At 40.0% G+C, this 14,078-nt stretch overlaps 1 long non-coding RNA gene across 1 annotated transcript; it reads right to left on the bottom strand.

Annotated features, from left to right (window-relative positions):
• Positions 1-7,217: 7,217 nt before the first annotated feature.
• On the bottom strand, positions 7,218-14,045 carry LOC125561335. The gene is made up of 3 exons (XR_007307374.1): positions 13,681-14,045; positions 7,952-7,994; positions 7,218-7,437 (listed from the first exon to the last, which is right to left on the bottom strand). It is a non-coding gene; the product is annotated as an uncharacterized LOC125561335 (long non-coding RNA).
• Between the last annotated feature and the right edge of the window lie 33 nt (positions 14,046-14,078).

Here is a 14,078-nt window from a genome sequence, read left to right as displayed (position 1 = left end):
CTGCTTTGTCACGACCTTATAAAAATCCATCCCATCGGTTCGCGTCAAGCATAAGTGATTCGGCAAGGCGGGTAAAGAATTGCGTTTTAGATACGCAAAGACTTGATCATTTTGATTCATAATTTCTGTGTGGCAGTGTAAAGTATCGGTATAATATTGCTACAGTTATTTTGGCGAAATTTCGAATTTCCAGTTTTCTAGAAGTGATTTTCTACCGCCCGTTTTGCCGATCGGCATCATAAGAGTGCTACCTTTCTCTTCTCTTATGCCCCAAATGGATTGAAACTTCACAGGGATGTAAATAACAACTCCAAAAACAGGTATTTTATTATATTTTTCGTCCCATTTTTTTTTATTGTAACGCATCATATATTTACAGTATTATAAGTAACTATGAATAAAACTTTCATCCGTGGCACGTATAAAATACAACATTAGCTTGGGGAACCTGTGGTTAATGTAACAAGTTTTAATTCCCGTGGGGGTGGGAGAGGGAAGATAACATGCCCCCCCCCCTTCCACTCTACTTATGTAACACTTTTGAAGGACTCTGAGGGGAGGAGAGTGGAGATAATTGTAAACTTACCAGTCACCCAAGCCCTGGTGACACATGCAACACTTGTTGCATTTATTGTCGAAGATTGCCACGTGCCTTTCCCCACTTCCGCATGAATCACGGCATTTTCGTGAGGACCCTTCTAGCCTGCGTACATCCGGTAAACGCAAGCTTAACCTCTGGCTGAACGCAGGCTAGACCCTTCCTCACGACCAGAACCGCAGACCACTGAAAAAAACAAAAGCCACATCACATTTAATTTTGTTGTGATTTTTATTCAGATTAGCGTTTTTCATTTTCTAGATACAGTCGATCCAATCTACGTTGTTTATGAAAAAAGAATATTACCTGATCTTTTGCCAAACATTTCGTCACCCTTTAGACCAAGATCGAAAAAGCGACAAAAAGCCAGAAGCCACAAGAAGTGCAACTATAATTTTCTGCACATTTGCCATGTTATCTAAAAGAAGGAAACATTACAATCGATTGATGAAAGGATATCGCTCATTGGCTACACAACACGCGAGTACAGTACAGTATACAACAAGCTAGACGCGATTATGGGTAAAATCATGGAAGCGCATAAGAGCATAATGTCTTTGCTTGCTCTTTGAGCACGAGAAGAGGAATCGCTACGCACTGAATTTTAATCTAGTGTAACAGCTATACTTTTGGGTTCTCTAACCACATGTAACAAGCGGCTATGACTCTCTGACTACTTGTGACAAAACCACTATGACCCGCTTGGCTGGGGGAGGTACCAGTTTTTACTTTGAAAGTTTTTTTCGTCACGAAAAACCCGAAAACACGGAGTATCACATATCACGACCTCGAATCATTCGACGCGCAGGGGAAGGGGGGAGGAAAAATGCACGGGATGGCGGCCGGGATATGATATGCGAACTGCGTGTTTTCGGGATTTTCGTGCCGGAAAAAAAATCTATAGTTGACAAAAGTAGGCTACTATAATAACATCACAATTCCTCATATTCTTTTGTGGTTGTCTTAAGAAATAAAACGATTTAGGCACCATTTCAGATGCTAAATTTTATGAGAATCTTCGACTGTCATATCACAGTGTTGAAATAATTAATGATTAAAGCTGAATACATTTGTCTCTAGTTCGACTCTTCTTAAGAAAGCTTTCCATATGGCATATAAGAAATACAAGACTCGCATTGGCACGATACTCTTGATTAAATTATCTCTTTTATTTTAAAAACGCGTGTTAGGACTTCAAACCGTTAAGCGCAGTGAGAGCCCTTTGTCTCAACTCAAGGCGCCAAAATCTTCCACCCTCGAGCCTTTTGGTGAATTCGCCGCCAAGATCCGACTATAGACTACGCTTACCAATCACTAGTGTAGCACTAAGAGGAATTTAGAATTCCGTGTGGTCTGACATCAAACCTATTACAGACAGAACAAGATAGCTTACCTTGATCGCTACAGCGAGTGGCAGCTAGAGAGCTAAGCTTGTGTGTCTTCGGCTATATTTGCAGGGTAGAAAGTACAGCAGCTAAGCTTCTTTTTATGAGTAGGCCTTAACAATGGAGCCTATTCACAGAAGGATGAAAAATGGAGCGATTTTCCCTAGGGTGTATTCCTATTCATAATGACCATCAGTTATTTAAAAAAACAGAGTAAGGTTAGGAATCTTCATCGTTTTATTAATTTCTCTTCTTTGCATGGTATTGTGGAAGGAGTTCCTCCCTGATTTCAGAAGAGACAGAAATCAGACTGGAATCAGCAGGGATTTCAGTCTCTCCTGCAATCCAAGACACTGAAAAGGAAGGCTATGCAGTAGAATTATGGTTACACTGAGTTCTCCTAAAATCAGGGTTTACTTTTAGAATGTTCTATTGAATTGCGAAATCATTAGTTCTACTTCACAGGGAAATAATCTAGCCCTAGTCTAAGAAGTTTAATGGGGGAGATTAGGGTGGTCTTACCCTTACTTTGAGAACTTTAATCACGACTTCTTTTGTTTTTGTTCTTTACTTGACTGCCTGCATTCAGAGTACTTTTTGTCAAGTTTTTTTTTCACCAAATAAACAACTTGCCTGAAAGGGTTGCTCATTTACGAATGTGCCAACATTAAAATGCTTTGTATTCTATAAAGAGGGCATACTAATCTTTTTAATCCTTTGGGCTCAGTTTAACTGGAAATACAAAAGTAAAGTCATAATATTCTTGATAAAGATCATTAAAGTGACGGCCCCTTTCTACCCTCAATTATTGGAATTTAGAAAATAACATCTGTTGAGTCTTTACTTCTTTGTGCGTGTTCCCTGTCTGGAAAATAAATAATCACCCGAGTAATTGAATCAGAGGCATTAAACCAGGGGCGGTTAGGATTATTTTCGTGATCCATGAACGGCCTTTTTTGTTTATCGTGATTCGTGAAAAGGAAAAATTGCAAACCGTGATCCGTGATTTATACATTCGCCGTGATTCGTGAATGGGGAAATTTGATCAGCGTTAATCGTGATCTATGCTTTTTCAAAATCGTATAATATTATTCTCTAGGTATTGTTATTAATGAGATGTCAATGAGGTGTGGGAAATCGCTCTGGCGTGGACCAAGCCTAAGGCCAGGCGAAAGTGTAATGGGTGCATCAGGTAACACGACTTCTCGCTGGGTGGAAGGGTGGGTCGTCCACGTTCAGTCCGGCGGACTCGAGAGAAGTGATGAGTTGTTCACATGTGCCCTGCTATTTATAGTCAATCCCCAGGGAAATCTATTACTATGCAAATTGAGTTTGCATCGAAATCCAGCCCACATTCCATAGAGCATTATAAAAGTAAACCCTAATTTTAGGTGAACTCACTACAACTAACTAGCGGATCTACCTGTCGAATCAGGGAAATCGTATAATAATCTTGATAACCTGAATGGATTTTCTCTCCTTTAAAGGGGTGATGCTTTATTAGAATCTTTGAAAAGAAGTAAGAATTGTGTAAGGTTTGGAAAGGGAAGTAAATATGAGTGGATTATTGGTCATGGTATTTTGTCGTTACGTAATGCTATTGATGGGATAGGTTGCGCCAGAGCGATTCCCCATTCCCAATAACAATACCCAGGGCAGAATATTATACTACTTCGCTGGGAAATAATCTAGCCCTAATCTAAGCAGTTTAATGGGGAGATACTAGAGTGGTCTCATTCTCAATGGGATACTTTTAGAACTTTAATCACGACTTCATTTCATCGTAAGCGCACCGTGTGAAAACTCTACGCACCGTGTTAAGCCAATGCGCACAGTATTGATCTTATGCGCACGGTGTTGATCCCATGCGCACTGTATTTAGCCTTTACACACCACACACCGTGTTGAGCCTTTGAGCACCGTACTGAGCTTTTGCGCACCGTGTTGAGCCTTTGCACACCGCGATGAGCCCTTGCGCACAGTATTGCGCCTTTGCGCAACCCTTTTTGGTAAGCGCACCGTGTTGAGCCTTTGCGCACCGTGTTAAGCCCACGCGCACCGTGTTGAGCATTTGCGCGACGTGTTAATCCTTGCGCACCGTGTTAATCCTTTGCGCACCGTGTTGAGCCTTTGCGCACCGTGTTGAGCCTTTGCGCACCGTGTTAAGCCCACGCGCACCGTGTTGAGCATTTGCGCGACGTGTTAATCCTTGCGCACCGTGTTGAGCCTTTGCGCACCGTGTTGAGCCTTTGCGCACCGTGTTGAGCCAAAGCACACAGTGTTGAGCCTTTGCCCAACGCTTTCTTCGTAAGCGCACCGTGTTGATCCTTTGCGTACCGTGTTGAGCCCATGCCCGACGCTTTCTTCGTAAGCACACCGTGTTGAGACTTTGCGCACAGTGTTGAGCCTTTGCGCACGGTGTAGTTGATTCTTTGCGCACCGTGTTGAGCGAATTTGGTACTATGTTCATACTTTGGTACTCAGGTTCACAATTTGGTACTAGGTTTACATTTTGGTACTAGGTTCGCTTTTGGTACTAGATTCACGATTTGATACTCAGGTTAACAATTTGGTACTCAGGTTTACAATTTGGTACTTGGCTCACAGTTTGGTACTAAGGTTCACAATTTGGTACTAGGTTCACAGTTTGGTACTAGGCTCACAGCTTGGTACTAGGTTTACAGTTTGGTAGTTCATAATTTGGTCCAAAACGTTTTATACCCTACTCAGTCAGCCATAGTTTTTATGCTATTAACTGCTTTAGTATTGACTGATGAACTTAGTCATAAATTTCCAATAATTTCCTGTGACAAAAGCTGCTAAGATAGTTTGAGAGCCAAATATAATTTAATCTCATCTCTTTTCTCAAGTGGCATATAAACTTGAGGGTCTCTTTTTTTGCGGGTCCTGATCCTAAAGAAATCTATTGAGCCATTAAGAAAGGTGATTTTAATCGATCCACTAAAATATACTCAGTGAAGGAAAGTGCGGGAGTGGCAGATAGGGAGGGGTAGGGGGTGCTGTATCAGTTGTCTAAAAGTGTACAGCTTTCTCCCTTTCCTGCTATAGGTTAATAATATCCTGAGTACTGCACATAACAACTACTAACAGAATTGTCCTTGAGATTATCTAGGTTTATTGGAAGAGATAATTTTATAATATAATAGGAGAAATGCATTTTTATACATTTGATGTAGGAATGTTTTTGGTAGGTTAGATATATGATGCATAATCAATGTGTAGAACCCTGTTGCTATTGACGTTTGTATACACCTATTTTAAATTAGGTTGCACTCGGGAATCCATGTGTCGTAACCCGCATGGGTCCGTGGGTACATTTAAACCGCTAAATCTTTGTATCCGAAAGTCATGTGAATGTTCATTAAAACCTAAACAATAATTCTACAGCTTTTGAAACCTTGGATTTGTATTCTATTTACTCTTAATTGCGTATTTACTTGATACCCAATAATGCACTGATGGTTACGATACACAGATTTTCAAAGTGCAGCCTTATTTAAAAACAAGTGTATGTCTCTATGTATAATGCCCTGCTGAAGTTTTGTTTTCGGGGAGAGTGGCCTATTTTAGGCAGTGCCTAAATCTACATATCACTAGGATGGGTGATATTGCGTTTAGGTCAAAACTGCGTACGATCGTCATATTGTGACCTCCATCTAACAAAGCTGATCATCCCACCGATCTAATTGTCGGTTATCACAAAGGCATGATAATGAAGATCCTAGGTCAACGGGCGTGGTCAAGCATGTGTAACGGAGTGTCAGGCTCCTCCCGCCCCATATCATAAAGATCCCACTTCAAAAATCAAATCAGATGTCGATTAACGTGCGTGCGTTTTTTCGGCCATTACAAAGGCATGATAATGAAGATCCTAGGTCAACGGGCGTGGTCAAGCATGTGTAACGGAGTGTCAAGCTCTTCCCGCCCCATATCATGAAGATCCCACTCCAAAAATCAGATGCCGATCAACGTGCGTGCTCAAGCATGTGTTACGTTGGGAACGTACTTAATGATTATTAAGAAATCGTTTATTTTCCCTTGATGTATATATTTCTAAGCGAAGGAAAAGAAAAGGTATGAAAAATTTTCTGTCTCGATATCAATCTTTAAGCATTTGTTTTAATGCCAATATGCCAAAAAAGAGTTCGCTTTTCACATTGGTCGTCTTAATGTAAATGAACTCAGTCAACCGATCTTATTGTCGGCATCGGAATAATGAAGATCCACGACGCCATGTCTTCCCATCCCCCCTCCCTCACCACAGTTTTCCCTTGCAACCAGAGGTGAAACCTCCCCCCTCCCTCACCGTCTAACATAGTTTTCCCTTGCAACTAGAGGTGCAACCTCCCCCCTCCCTCACCACAGTTTTCCCTTGCAACTAGAGGTGCAACCTCCCCCTTCCCTCACCCTCTAACACAGTTTTCCCTTGCAAATAGACATACATATTACCCTCCCCCCCCCCCCCCCCCTTACCGTCCTTGACACTTTAATATCATTATACAGAGCCGTAGCAGGGGGTGGGGCACTGGGGGCACTTGCCACCCCTATATTTTCAAAAGTTATAAGAGAATGACCACTAGGGGCGTAGCTGTGCCCCCATTGTTTTCTTAATGTTTCTGTATCGTGTCCCCCCCCCCCCCCCCCCCCAATAATCCAATAATTCAAGGCTTGCTACGGCTATGTAATATTAGCAACTTCGGAAAACATCAGCTGATTTTAATTTAGATTTGTGTTCTTAGATTAGATTTTCGTTTATGACCTCTATCTTACAAAGTTGATCAACCAATTGATCTAATTGACATCACATAAGCATGACGATGAAGATCGTACTCCAAAAATCAGATGCCATCAACGGGCATACTCAAGCATGTGTAACGGAGTGACAGGCTCCTCCCATCCCAAATGGCTTAAAAGCAGGTCTCTGTAGGGAGATCTTCATACCGACAGCCTTTCTACAAGAACCCCAACCAAGAGACTACAGAGCAGCAGTTCTTTAAAGGAGGTAAGTTTCGTGTTCGCTCCCTCTCTACGCGCACTGCTACTTGTGGGTACGGCGAGACAGAGGCTCGCAAAAAGGTCATAAAATAATTAGTGAATAGCCGAAGGCACAACCGTTGAGAGTTAGTTTTAATCCTCTCTATAACATTAAATTAAAAAAAAATGAGGATAATCAAAAATTGGGGATTATCCTAAATTTTAGCCAGTGAGCGATATCCTTTCATCAATCGATTTTAATGTTTCCTCCTTTCAGATAACATGGCAAATGTGCAGAAGATTATAGTTGCACTTCTTGTGCTTCACGTTGGTCTGGCTTTTTGTCGCTTTTTCGATCTTGGTCTAGAGAATGACGAAATGTTTGCCAGAAACATAGGTAATAACTAAGGTTTGTTTCTTTCTTGATATCCATCATCTGGCGTGTTAGAAAACGTGCACCTGGAATAATGCGTAAGTCAGTAGATTAAATGTGAAATCTGTTTTCCGCAACACTGATTACCCAAGGAATCCCAAATACAGAATAACACAATTTAAGAATTGATGTGATGTGACGTTGTTTTCTTCAGATCGATGCGAGTCTGGCGTAGAGCCTGAAGGGGCCTACTCTATGGTATGCCGTGATACGTGTCTATCTGGAGAAAAGCACGTCGAAAAATCCGACAACTATTGCCCGGGCAAAATATGCTGCATGTGTCATGAGCGCTGGTACAGTGGCTGGTGAGCAAAGCATCATCTTTTCTCCCCTTTCCTTTCCGCATCGTATTTTATAAATGTTGCATTAGCAAGTTGAGCCAGTACAATAATCTCGCATCTCTTTCTCTCGCCTTTCCTTAAAGTGTTACATAAGCGAGATAAGAGCGCATAGCATCATTTCCTCTCTCCTCCCCTCCCCGTCTTCAGAACTGTTAAATTAGCGAGATGAGAGTACAATCACCTGAAGGCATTAACTCACTTGTTTTAACAATCATCTATTGTTCTTATATTCACAGCAAGCTCTGAAACAACAATTGAAGACTTGTGATGTTTGTAGAATTAATGAAATAAAAGTCCATGTAATCTATCAACAAATGGTGCTCACTGCATTCAACCCTCTCCCACTTTGCTATTCTCCCACCTCCCTCCCCTCCCTCTGCGCCCTCACTTGAATCTATATTACCCATAAACTCTTCATGCATTCAACGCATGTGCAATCGATAGCAGTAACGCAGATAGTTGTTTCACTTTGATTTTGTAGCAAAACCATGTACGAGAATCGATGTCGATCTAATTCATAGACACATCGACAACACCCAGGTTGCACTGATTATTTAATCTCGATAACTAGAACTTCTTAAAAGAGAAAATAAACCTTTTGACGAAAGAATACAATGTTTTTCGAAGCTACATGATTCGGTTGGGTAGGCGACAGTCACTCTCCGTTACACATGATTGGACACGCCCACTGTTCAGCTGTATGATTTATAAGAGCAGGCCCTTGTGTCTGCCAGTTCACTGACCTTGAACTAATAGAGTAATAATTCCTACGTTTTATTCCAAGTTATGCTAACTCAAACTATGGCAACTCTTTCTCAATACAAGCTTTTTGGTCTGTCTATACCTGGTTTGTGTTCTGTTGTTTTAATATAATGGAGGCCTAGTGTGGCGCATTGAGACTACATGATAGAGTGGTTTCAAAATCCCGTGCAACAAAATGTAATTATTTTTAAGTGTAATAGTCAAGCCAAAACAAAAGATAGTGTATTAGTGTATTAGTACTAAATAAACTAAATAGAACTTCACGGGTTTTTGAAAACCAGTCTATAATAATTACGTCGTATAGATAAGATTGGCTTAGTCATCGATAGAAATGGTTGGTTTGGTGATCTAAGTGTGATATGGCCCATTGCACTAGGCCGTCGGTAAAATACGGTGTCTGGCAAGTATGAAGATGCCAGAGAGGCAGTAGCCTCGAAACCTCTGTACAACATATCTGTTTTAGCGCTTTTTACCAAGCTGCACTTAAACTTAAACTACGCGTCTGTTACAAAGCGCTACAAGCCACCAACAACTTCTCGCCGTGTTTTATACGAGTTGAATGGTCAGATGCTGTTATAAATGTTATAAACAATCCCCATCATCCCCTTCATAAAATAGATAGAAAATATCTACGGGCATTTTTATGGTTCTAGTTTCGAGATGCAACTCCCTCTAGAATAGTACTTGTCTTTACGGGTGGCTAACCACAGGTAGCCCAGGCAATGGTTTCGAAGCTTGTTCGTAGCTTGGAATCGGCTGTTATTCTTAGAGGTAGAACGAGTGGATTGAAGTCGCGATTTTTTGTGAAACATTGCCAATAAAATTGCCTTACAACTTAGAACATGCCTTGTTGTTGTCATATTTATGTGTAATATGCGATTTTGGGGGGTTTTCGTAACGGAATATATGACTTCTCTCACCCTACTAAGGAATAAATTAATAATAAATTCTTAGGACTCATCATTGATAGTCAATTAAATTGGAAGTCGCATATCAACCATGTCAGAACTAAAATCACTAAAAATGTTGAAATAATGAATAAACTTCGCTTTTATTTGCCTAAATTTAGCCTAAAAACTTTATATTTTACATTAGTTCATCCGTACATACACTATGGAAACATCTGGGCAAGTAATTATGACACAAGTTTAAAACGAATATTCCATTAGCAAAAAAAGGTGTGTTAGAATAATAACAAATTCTCATTACCTCAGTCACACTGAGCCCTTATTCAAACAAGAAAGGCTTCTTACGGTCAATGACATTAACACCCTTGAAACTGCATTATTCGTGTATAAATTCGGCAATAATCAATTACCGGGGACTTTTGATAACTTTTTTAAAAGAAATAATACAATCCACAGCTATAACATGAGAAATTCATGCGACTATCGCACAACTCTTAGAAAAACAAGACGGGGCCAATTTTCAATTTCGTACAGGGGTCCAAAAATCTGGAGCAACCTCACTTGTCAAGCAAAACAATGCAGATCAATAAATATGTTCAAAAAGATTGTAAAGGGCAATATTCTCTCTCAAAAAGCAGCTATTGATTTATAGATATGATTCTACTTTATTTCATCAAATCAGCCACATGTAAATTTAATAATAAGGATTCCTTAGTCAAATCGAGAACATTCATATATATTTTAGTAGAGACGCTACTTAGTCTTCGACAGGGGTCTACACCTCATAAGCATTGTACTTTTAGTAGACTCCTCATCATCACTATTTTTTTGCATTATCATCATTATACTATTATTTGGTGAAATAAACTTGATTGATTGAAATAATTTACAATATGGGAACTTTTTATTACTCACATCCCCCTTCCCCCATTCAAAGTTGCTGTCTAGGGTTGTCAGTAAAAGAATCCAACAATGATTTGGGGGAGAGGGGGTTGGGATGGGGAGGGAAAGTATCAAAGTCACTATGCTAGGTAATTTAGATTTCCATCTGAAACTGCATTTGAAGCGCTAAAACTTTCAACAGTTTTGTCGCTGATTGCAGCTAAGCTTGAAATTTTAGAAAGTAGCGAGAGAAGTTTACCTTTAGGCGTTTATTTGTTATCGAGATTTGAATAGCTGGCACAATCTTAAATTTATTTGGGATTGTTGAATTCCTTGCACCCGTGGTCTTACCCCTGCTACTCCCTCTTGTTTCTGCCATTTTGAAACAAACACAAAGCTGGCGGCAGGTTATCGTATCGCGCTGAGTTTTTCTTCGCTAAAAATACCAATAAACGTAAGGTAGGCTAATTGTTAGAGGGTTTGGCAATATATTAGTCTTTATTTTTTTTTATCGAGTCATGATTGGTAGGGATTTGAATATTTTGTCATATCCATTTCCTCCCCGACCTATTTGGTCAGTTTTAAAAACAGCACAACAGCCTGGATTTATGAACAAAACCATTTAATAATCTGTTTTGATTGTTTTAAAGTATTAGCTTTTCTGTCAAGGTGTTTTTCACCTTTTAGCATCACTTGGGTTTTAGTCCGGCAGATATGTGCAGATTTTACCTTGAATTGCGCACTTTTTGCTAAAGTTACCAATTTTAGCATAGTGATAGTTTTCAATACCCCTTACAAGATAGGCTATAGAGCCAAGCTCAGTTTGGCTTTAATTTCTTATTAATAATGAATATTGATTTGGCCGCCATTTTGAACCGGAAGTAAACTAACTTTTTCAAAGAATGCATCTAAACCGAAGCTTTCTGGAAGTAACAGCAAATATTTCATTTTTGTAACTTTTACGGTGACAGCGACTTTGAACCGGAAGTAGTCAAGTATAATACTGGCGCTTGTTTCACTTTGCGCCTTTCAACAAAAATAAAAAAAATCTTGTTTCAGGAAGTAGTTGAGGGGAATCTTTACAAGTTAGGCTATGGAGCCAAAAGAAAATCTGATTTAATCACGGATTATCTTGGGATAACAAAATGGCCGATAATTTAAGGGAAGTGAAAATCACGCGTCGATACTCACTAAAAGTCGTCAAATAATAGAAAAGCCACATGTTGCCAGCACAAGTATACCAAATATACACTTAATAGCTGGATCAAGAGAAAAGAAAGAAGACGAAAGAAACTGCTTATGTGACAAGCCTGGTGGGGATTCCAAGAACCCGATGAGCGGGCCGCTCCACCTATTGACTTCAATATGCGGTCTGTAAAGGACCGCATACATGAATGTGTGCAAGTGCTACAAGATGAACTGTTTGTAACTGTAGGAACCGTTTAACTGGTGGCCTCGGGTGCGCGCTTATCTCTCTCCTTGCCTTTTTTCCTTATTCTACAGAATAGTCAAAGGAGTATCTCTCCAAATAAATACTGGTAGAATTTCACGCATTTACAGGCGTGATACTGTATTCTGTTGTGCGGGTAGGGGGAAAAGACAGTACTTGATGTATTCCCCGAAGCCACAAATGGTCTTCGACAGCTAGCCTTTAGGTCAGTTAAGATAAAAGACAGAATGTTTTGCAACACTTGAGCACTTTCCAATGCTTCTATACGACCAAACAAGTACAGAGAATCGGAAGTAGACAAGGCAAGAATGCAGCTCTTCGTGAAGAAAGGAAAAGCATTTGATGTAATTCTACCGACGAAGGCAGCTCTGCCTCATACTTTTTAGCAGAATGGACAACAGTTGCCATAGCCGCTTTGGACAAATGCTCCAGAGCTTTTCAAGGCGTGCCAGTAAGCCAAGAACTATATAGATGAGGAACCAAGAGCTATTAGATGCAAGATAGGCTGCCCAGCACGCTGCACTTGCACCCAAGCCAGCATGAGATGTTCAGCCCTTTGCAGCTTCACTGAATAGTGTAACGATAAAGCTGTAAGATATCTGTCTATCTGAACTGTATTAAATAAAGATAACAATTATCATCGGAGCTTGTAATAACCGACGACGTAGATGACATAGACCGAGGTATATGAACCACACTCTTGGACGTCCAGCCTGAGATTTCACTAATTTTTAACAAAATGCCGAGGCTCACATAGCAGGAAAACATTTTCTTCATTATTCAATTGGTGCACTCTAAAATGCAAAATACAACTGTCATTTATCATTTGCGTGCCTCGTTGCTTATTTGTATATGCATTGCTTATTTGTATATGTATATGCAGAAACAGGTTTGGGAACTACTTCGGGTTTTAAAAAAGGTAAAATTAATAGCAGAAACCTAATCAGTTTTGACTTTTTTACAACTTAAAAGTATCAAATGGATTTCATGAATTTTTTAGTCGCAGAAAAGATGTGCATCTCTGGACTTACAAAAATTACAAATTTAATCTCCAGTGCAAAATGGCGATAATAAACCATATTAGTCGGGGATTAAAGCAGATTTTATTTCGGCTCCATAGCTTATCTTATAAAGGTTATTTCAACCTACAACTGCAATAAAATTGGTGTATTTTGCTAAAAGGTGCGGGGTAAAATAAACGTCCCAGGTTTTACTATCGACTACTTCCGGTTAAAGTTGGCTATCACCTATAAATTTCCAAACATGACAAATTTACGGGTATTTTCAGAAATCTTGGGTTTAAATACATTCTTTGACTTTCATTTTAGTCGTCTAGTGGAAAACAGTATCAAAATGTGCAAGTTTATTTATTTTTTTAGAAAAAGGTAGTTTACTTCCGGTTCAAAATGGCGGCCAAATCAATACTCCTCATTAATTAGAAATTAAAGCCGAAATTAAATCTGAGCTTGGCTCTATAGCCTATCTTAAAAAGGGTATTAAAAACTATCACTATGCTTAAATTCGAAACTTTAGCAAAAAGTGCGCAATTCAAACACATATCCGCCAGACTATTTGCTAAAACTTGTTGCATGCTCTTCACAATTACTAGAAGGCATTTGGGTCATTGTTTTGAACTGATAAGTTTTCCCAAACGCCGTACAGTCCATAGCCAAGTGAGCTAGAGTATTTAGGCATTGAGTGTGTTTGCTCGTTTTGCTTGTTTAGTGCCCAGTTTTGTCGAGGTTTCCATCGACTGCGGGAGACGCGACCATGGCACGTGTGCTGGTACGAATGGTACGCTTCCGACCCGCCTCATAAGTCGGCAAAATCGGTCTGAAACTGTCATTAAATTCTCCTTCAACACTCTTTAAAAGCTGTGGTAACTCGTCCCAAGTAACTGACGAGTGAACATTTTTCCAAACTTACCGAAATTTGCTCTAAAAATCTTGCTTGTGCACTCTTCTTGTTGATTTATTGACCACGAACACCGTACGAGAGATCACGAGTCCCATGTCAAAATATGGCACAATGTTCGAATGTTCGTCTGTCAATCTGTCAAACTGAAATTTAGTTATAGTCTCTCGCGGCCTCGTTTTTCAAAGTGAGGCTGCGGAACAAGACCCCAAACCAAAATCGAACCAAACACCCGCATATATTCTGCCGCGGGGATGCTCGTGAATGGAAAGGAAAGAGAGTTTTTAAAAGCGATGTCAAGATTAGCATGCTGCTCCTGCGTCGCAGCAAAAACAACTTTGTTTTATCCTTTGATCCAGTGGTTTTCAAAGCGTAAACTTTAGCACCACCCCCTCCTCTCCACAGCCCCC

Source organism: Nematostella vectensis, chromosome 3 (assembly GCF_932526225.1).
Source record: "Nematostella vectensis chromosome 3, jaNemVect1.1, whole genome shotgun sequence".
Lineage (NCBI taxonomy): Eukaryota > Metazoa > Cnidaria > Anthozoa > Actiniaria > Edwardsiidae > Nematostella > Nematostella vectensis.
Note: the sequence above shows the minus strand (reverse complement) of the source record. Positions and strands in the feature narration are given on the sequence as shown.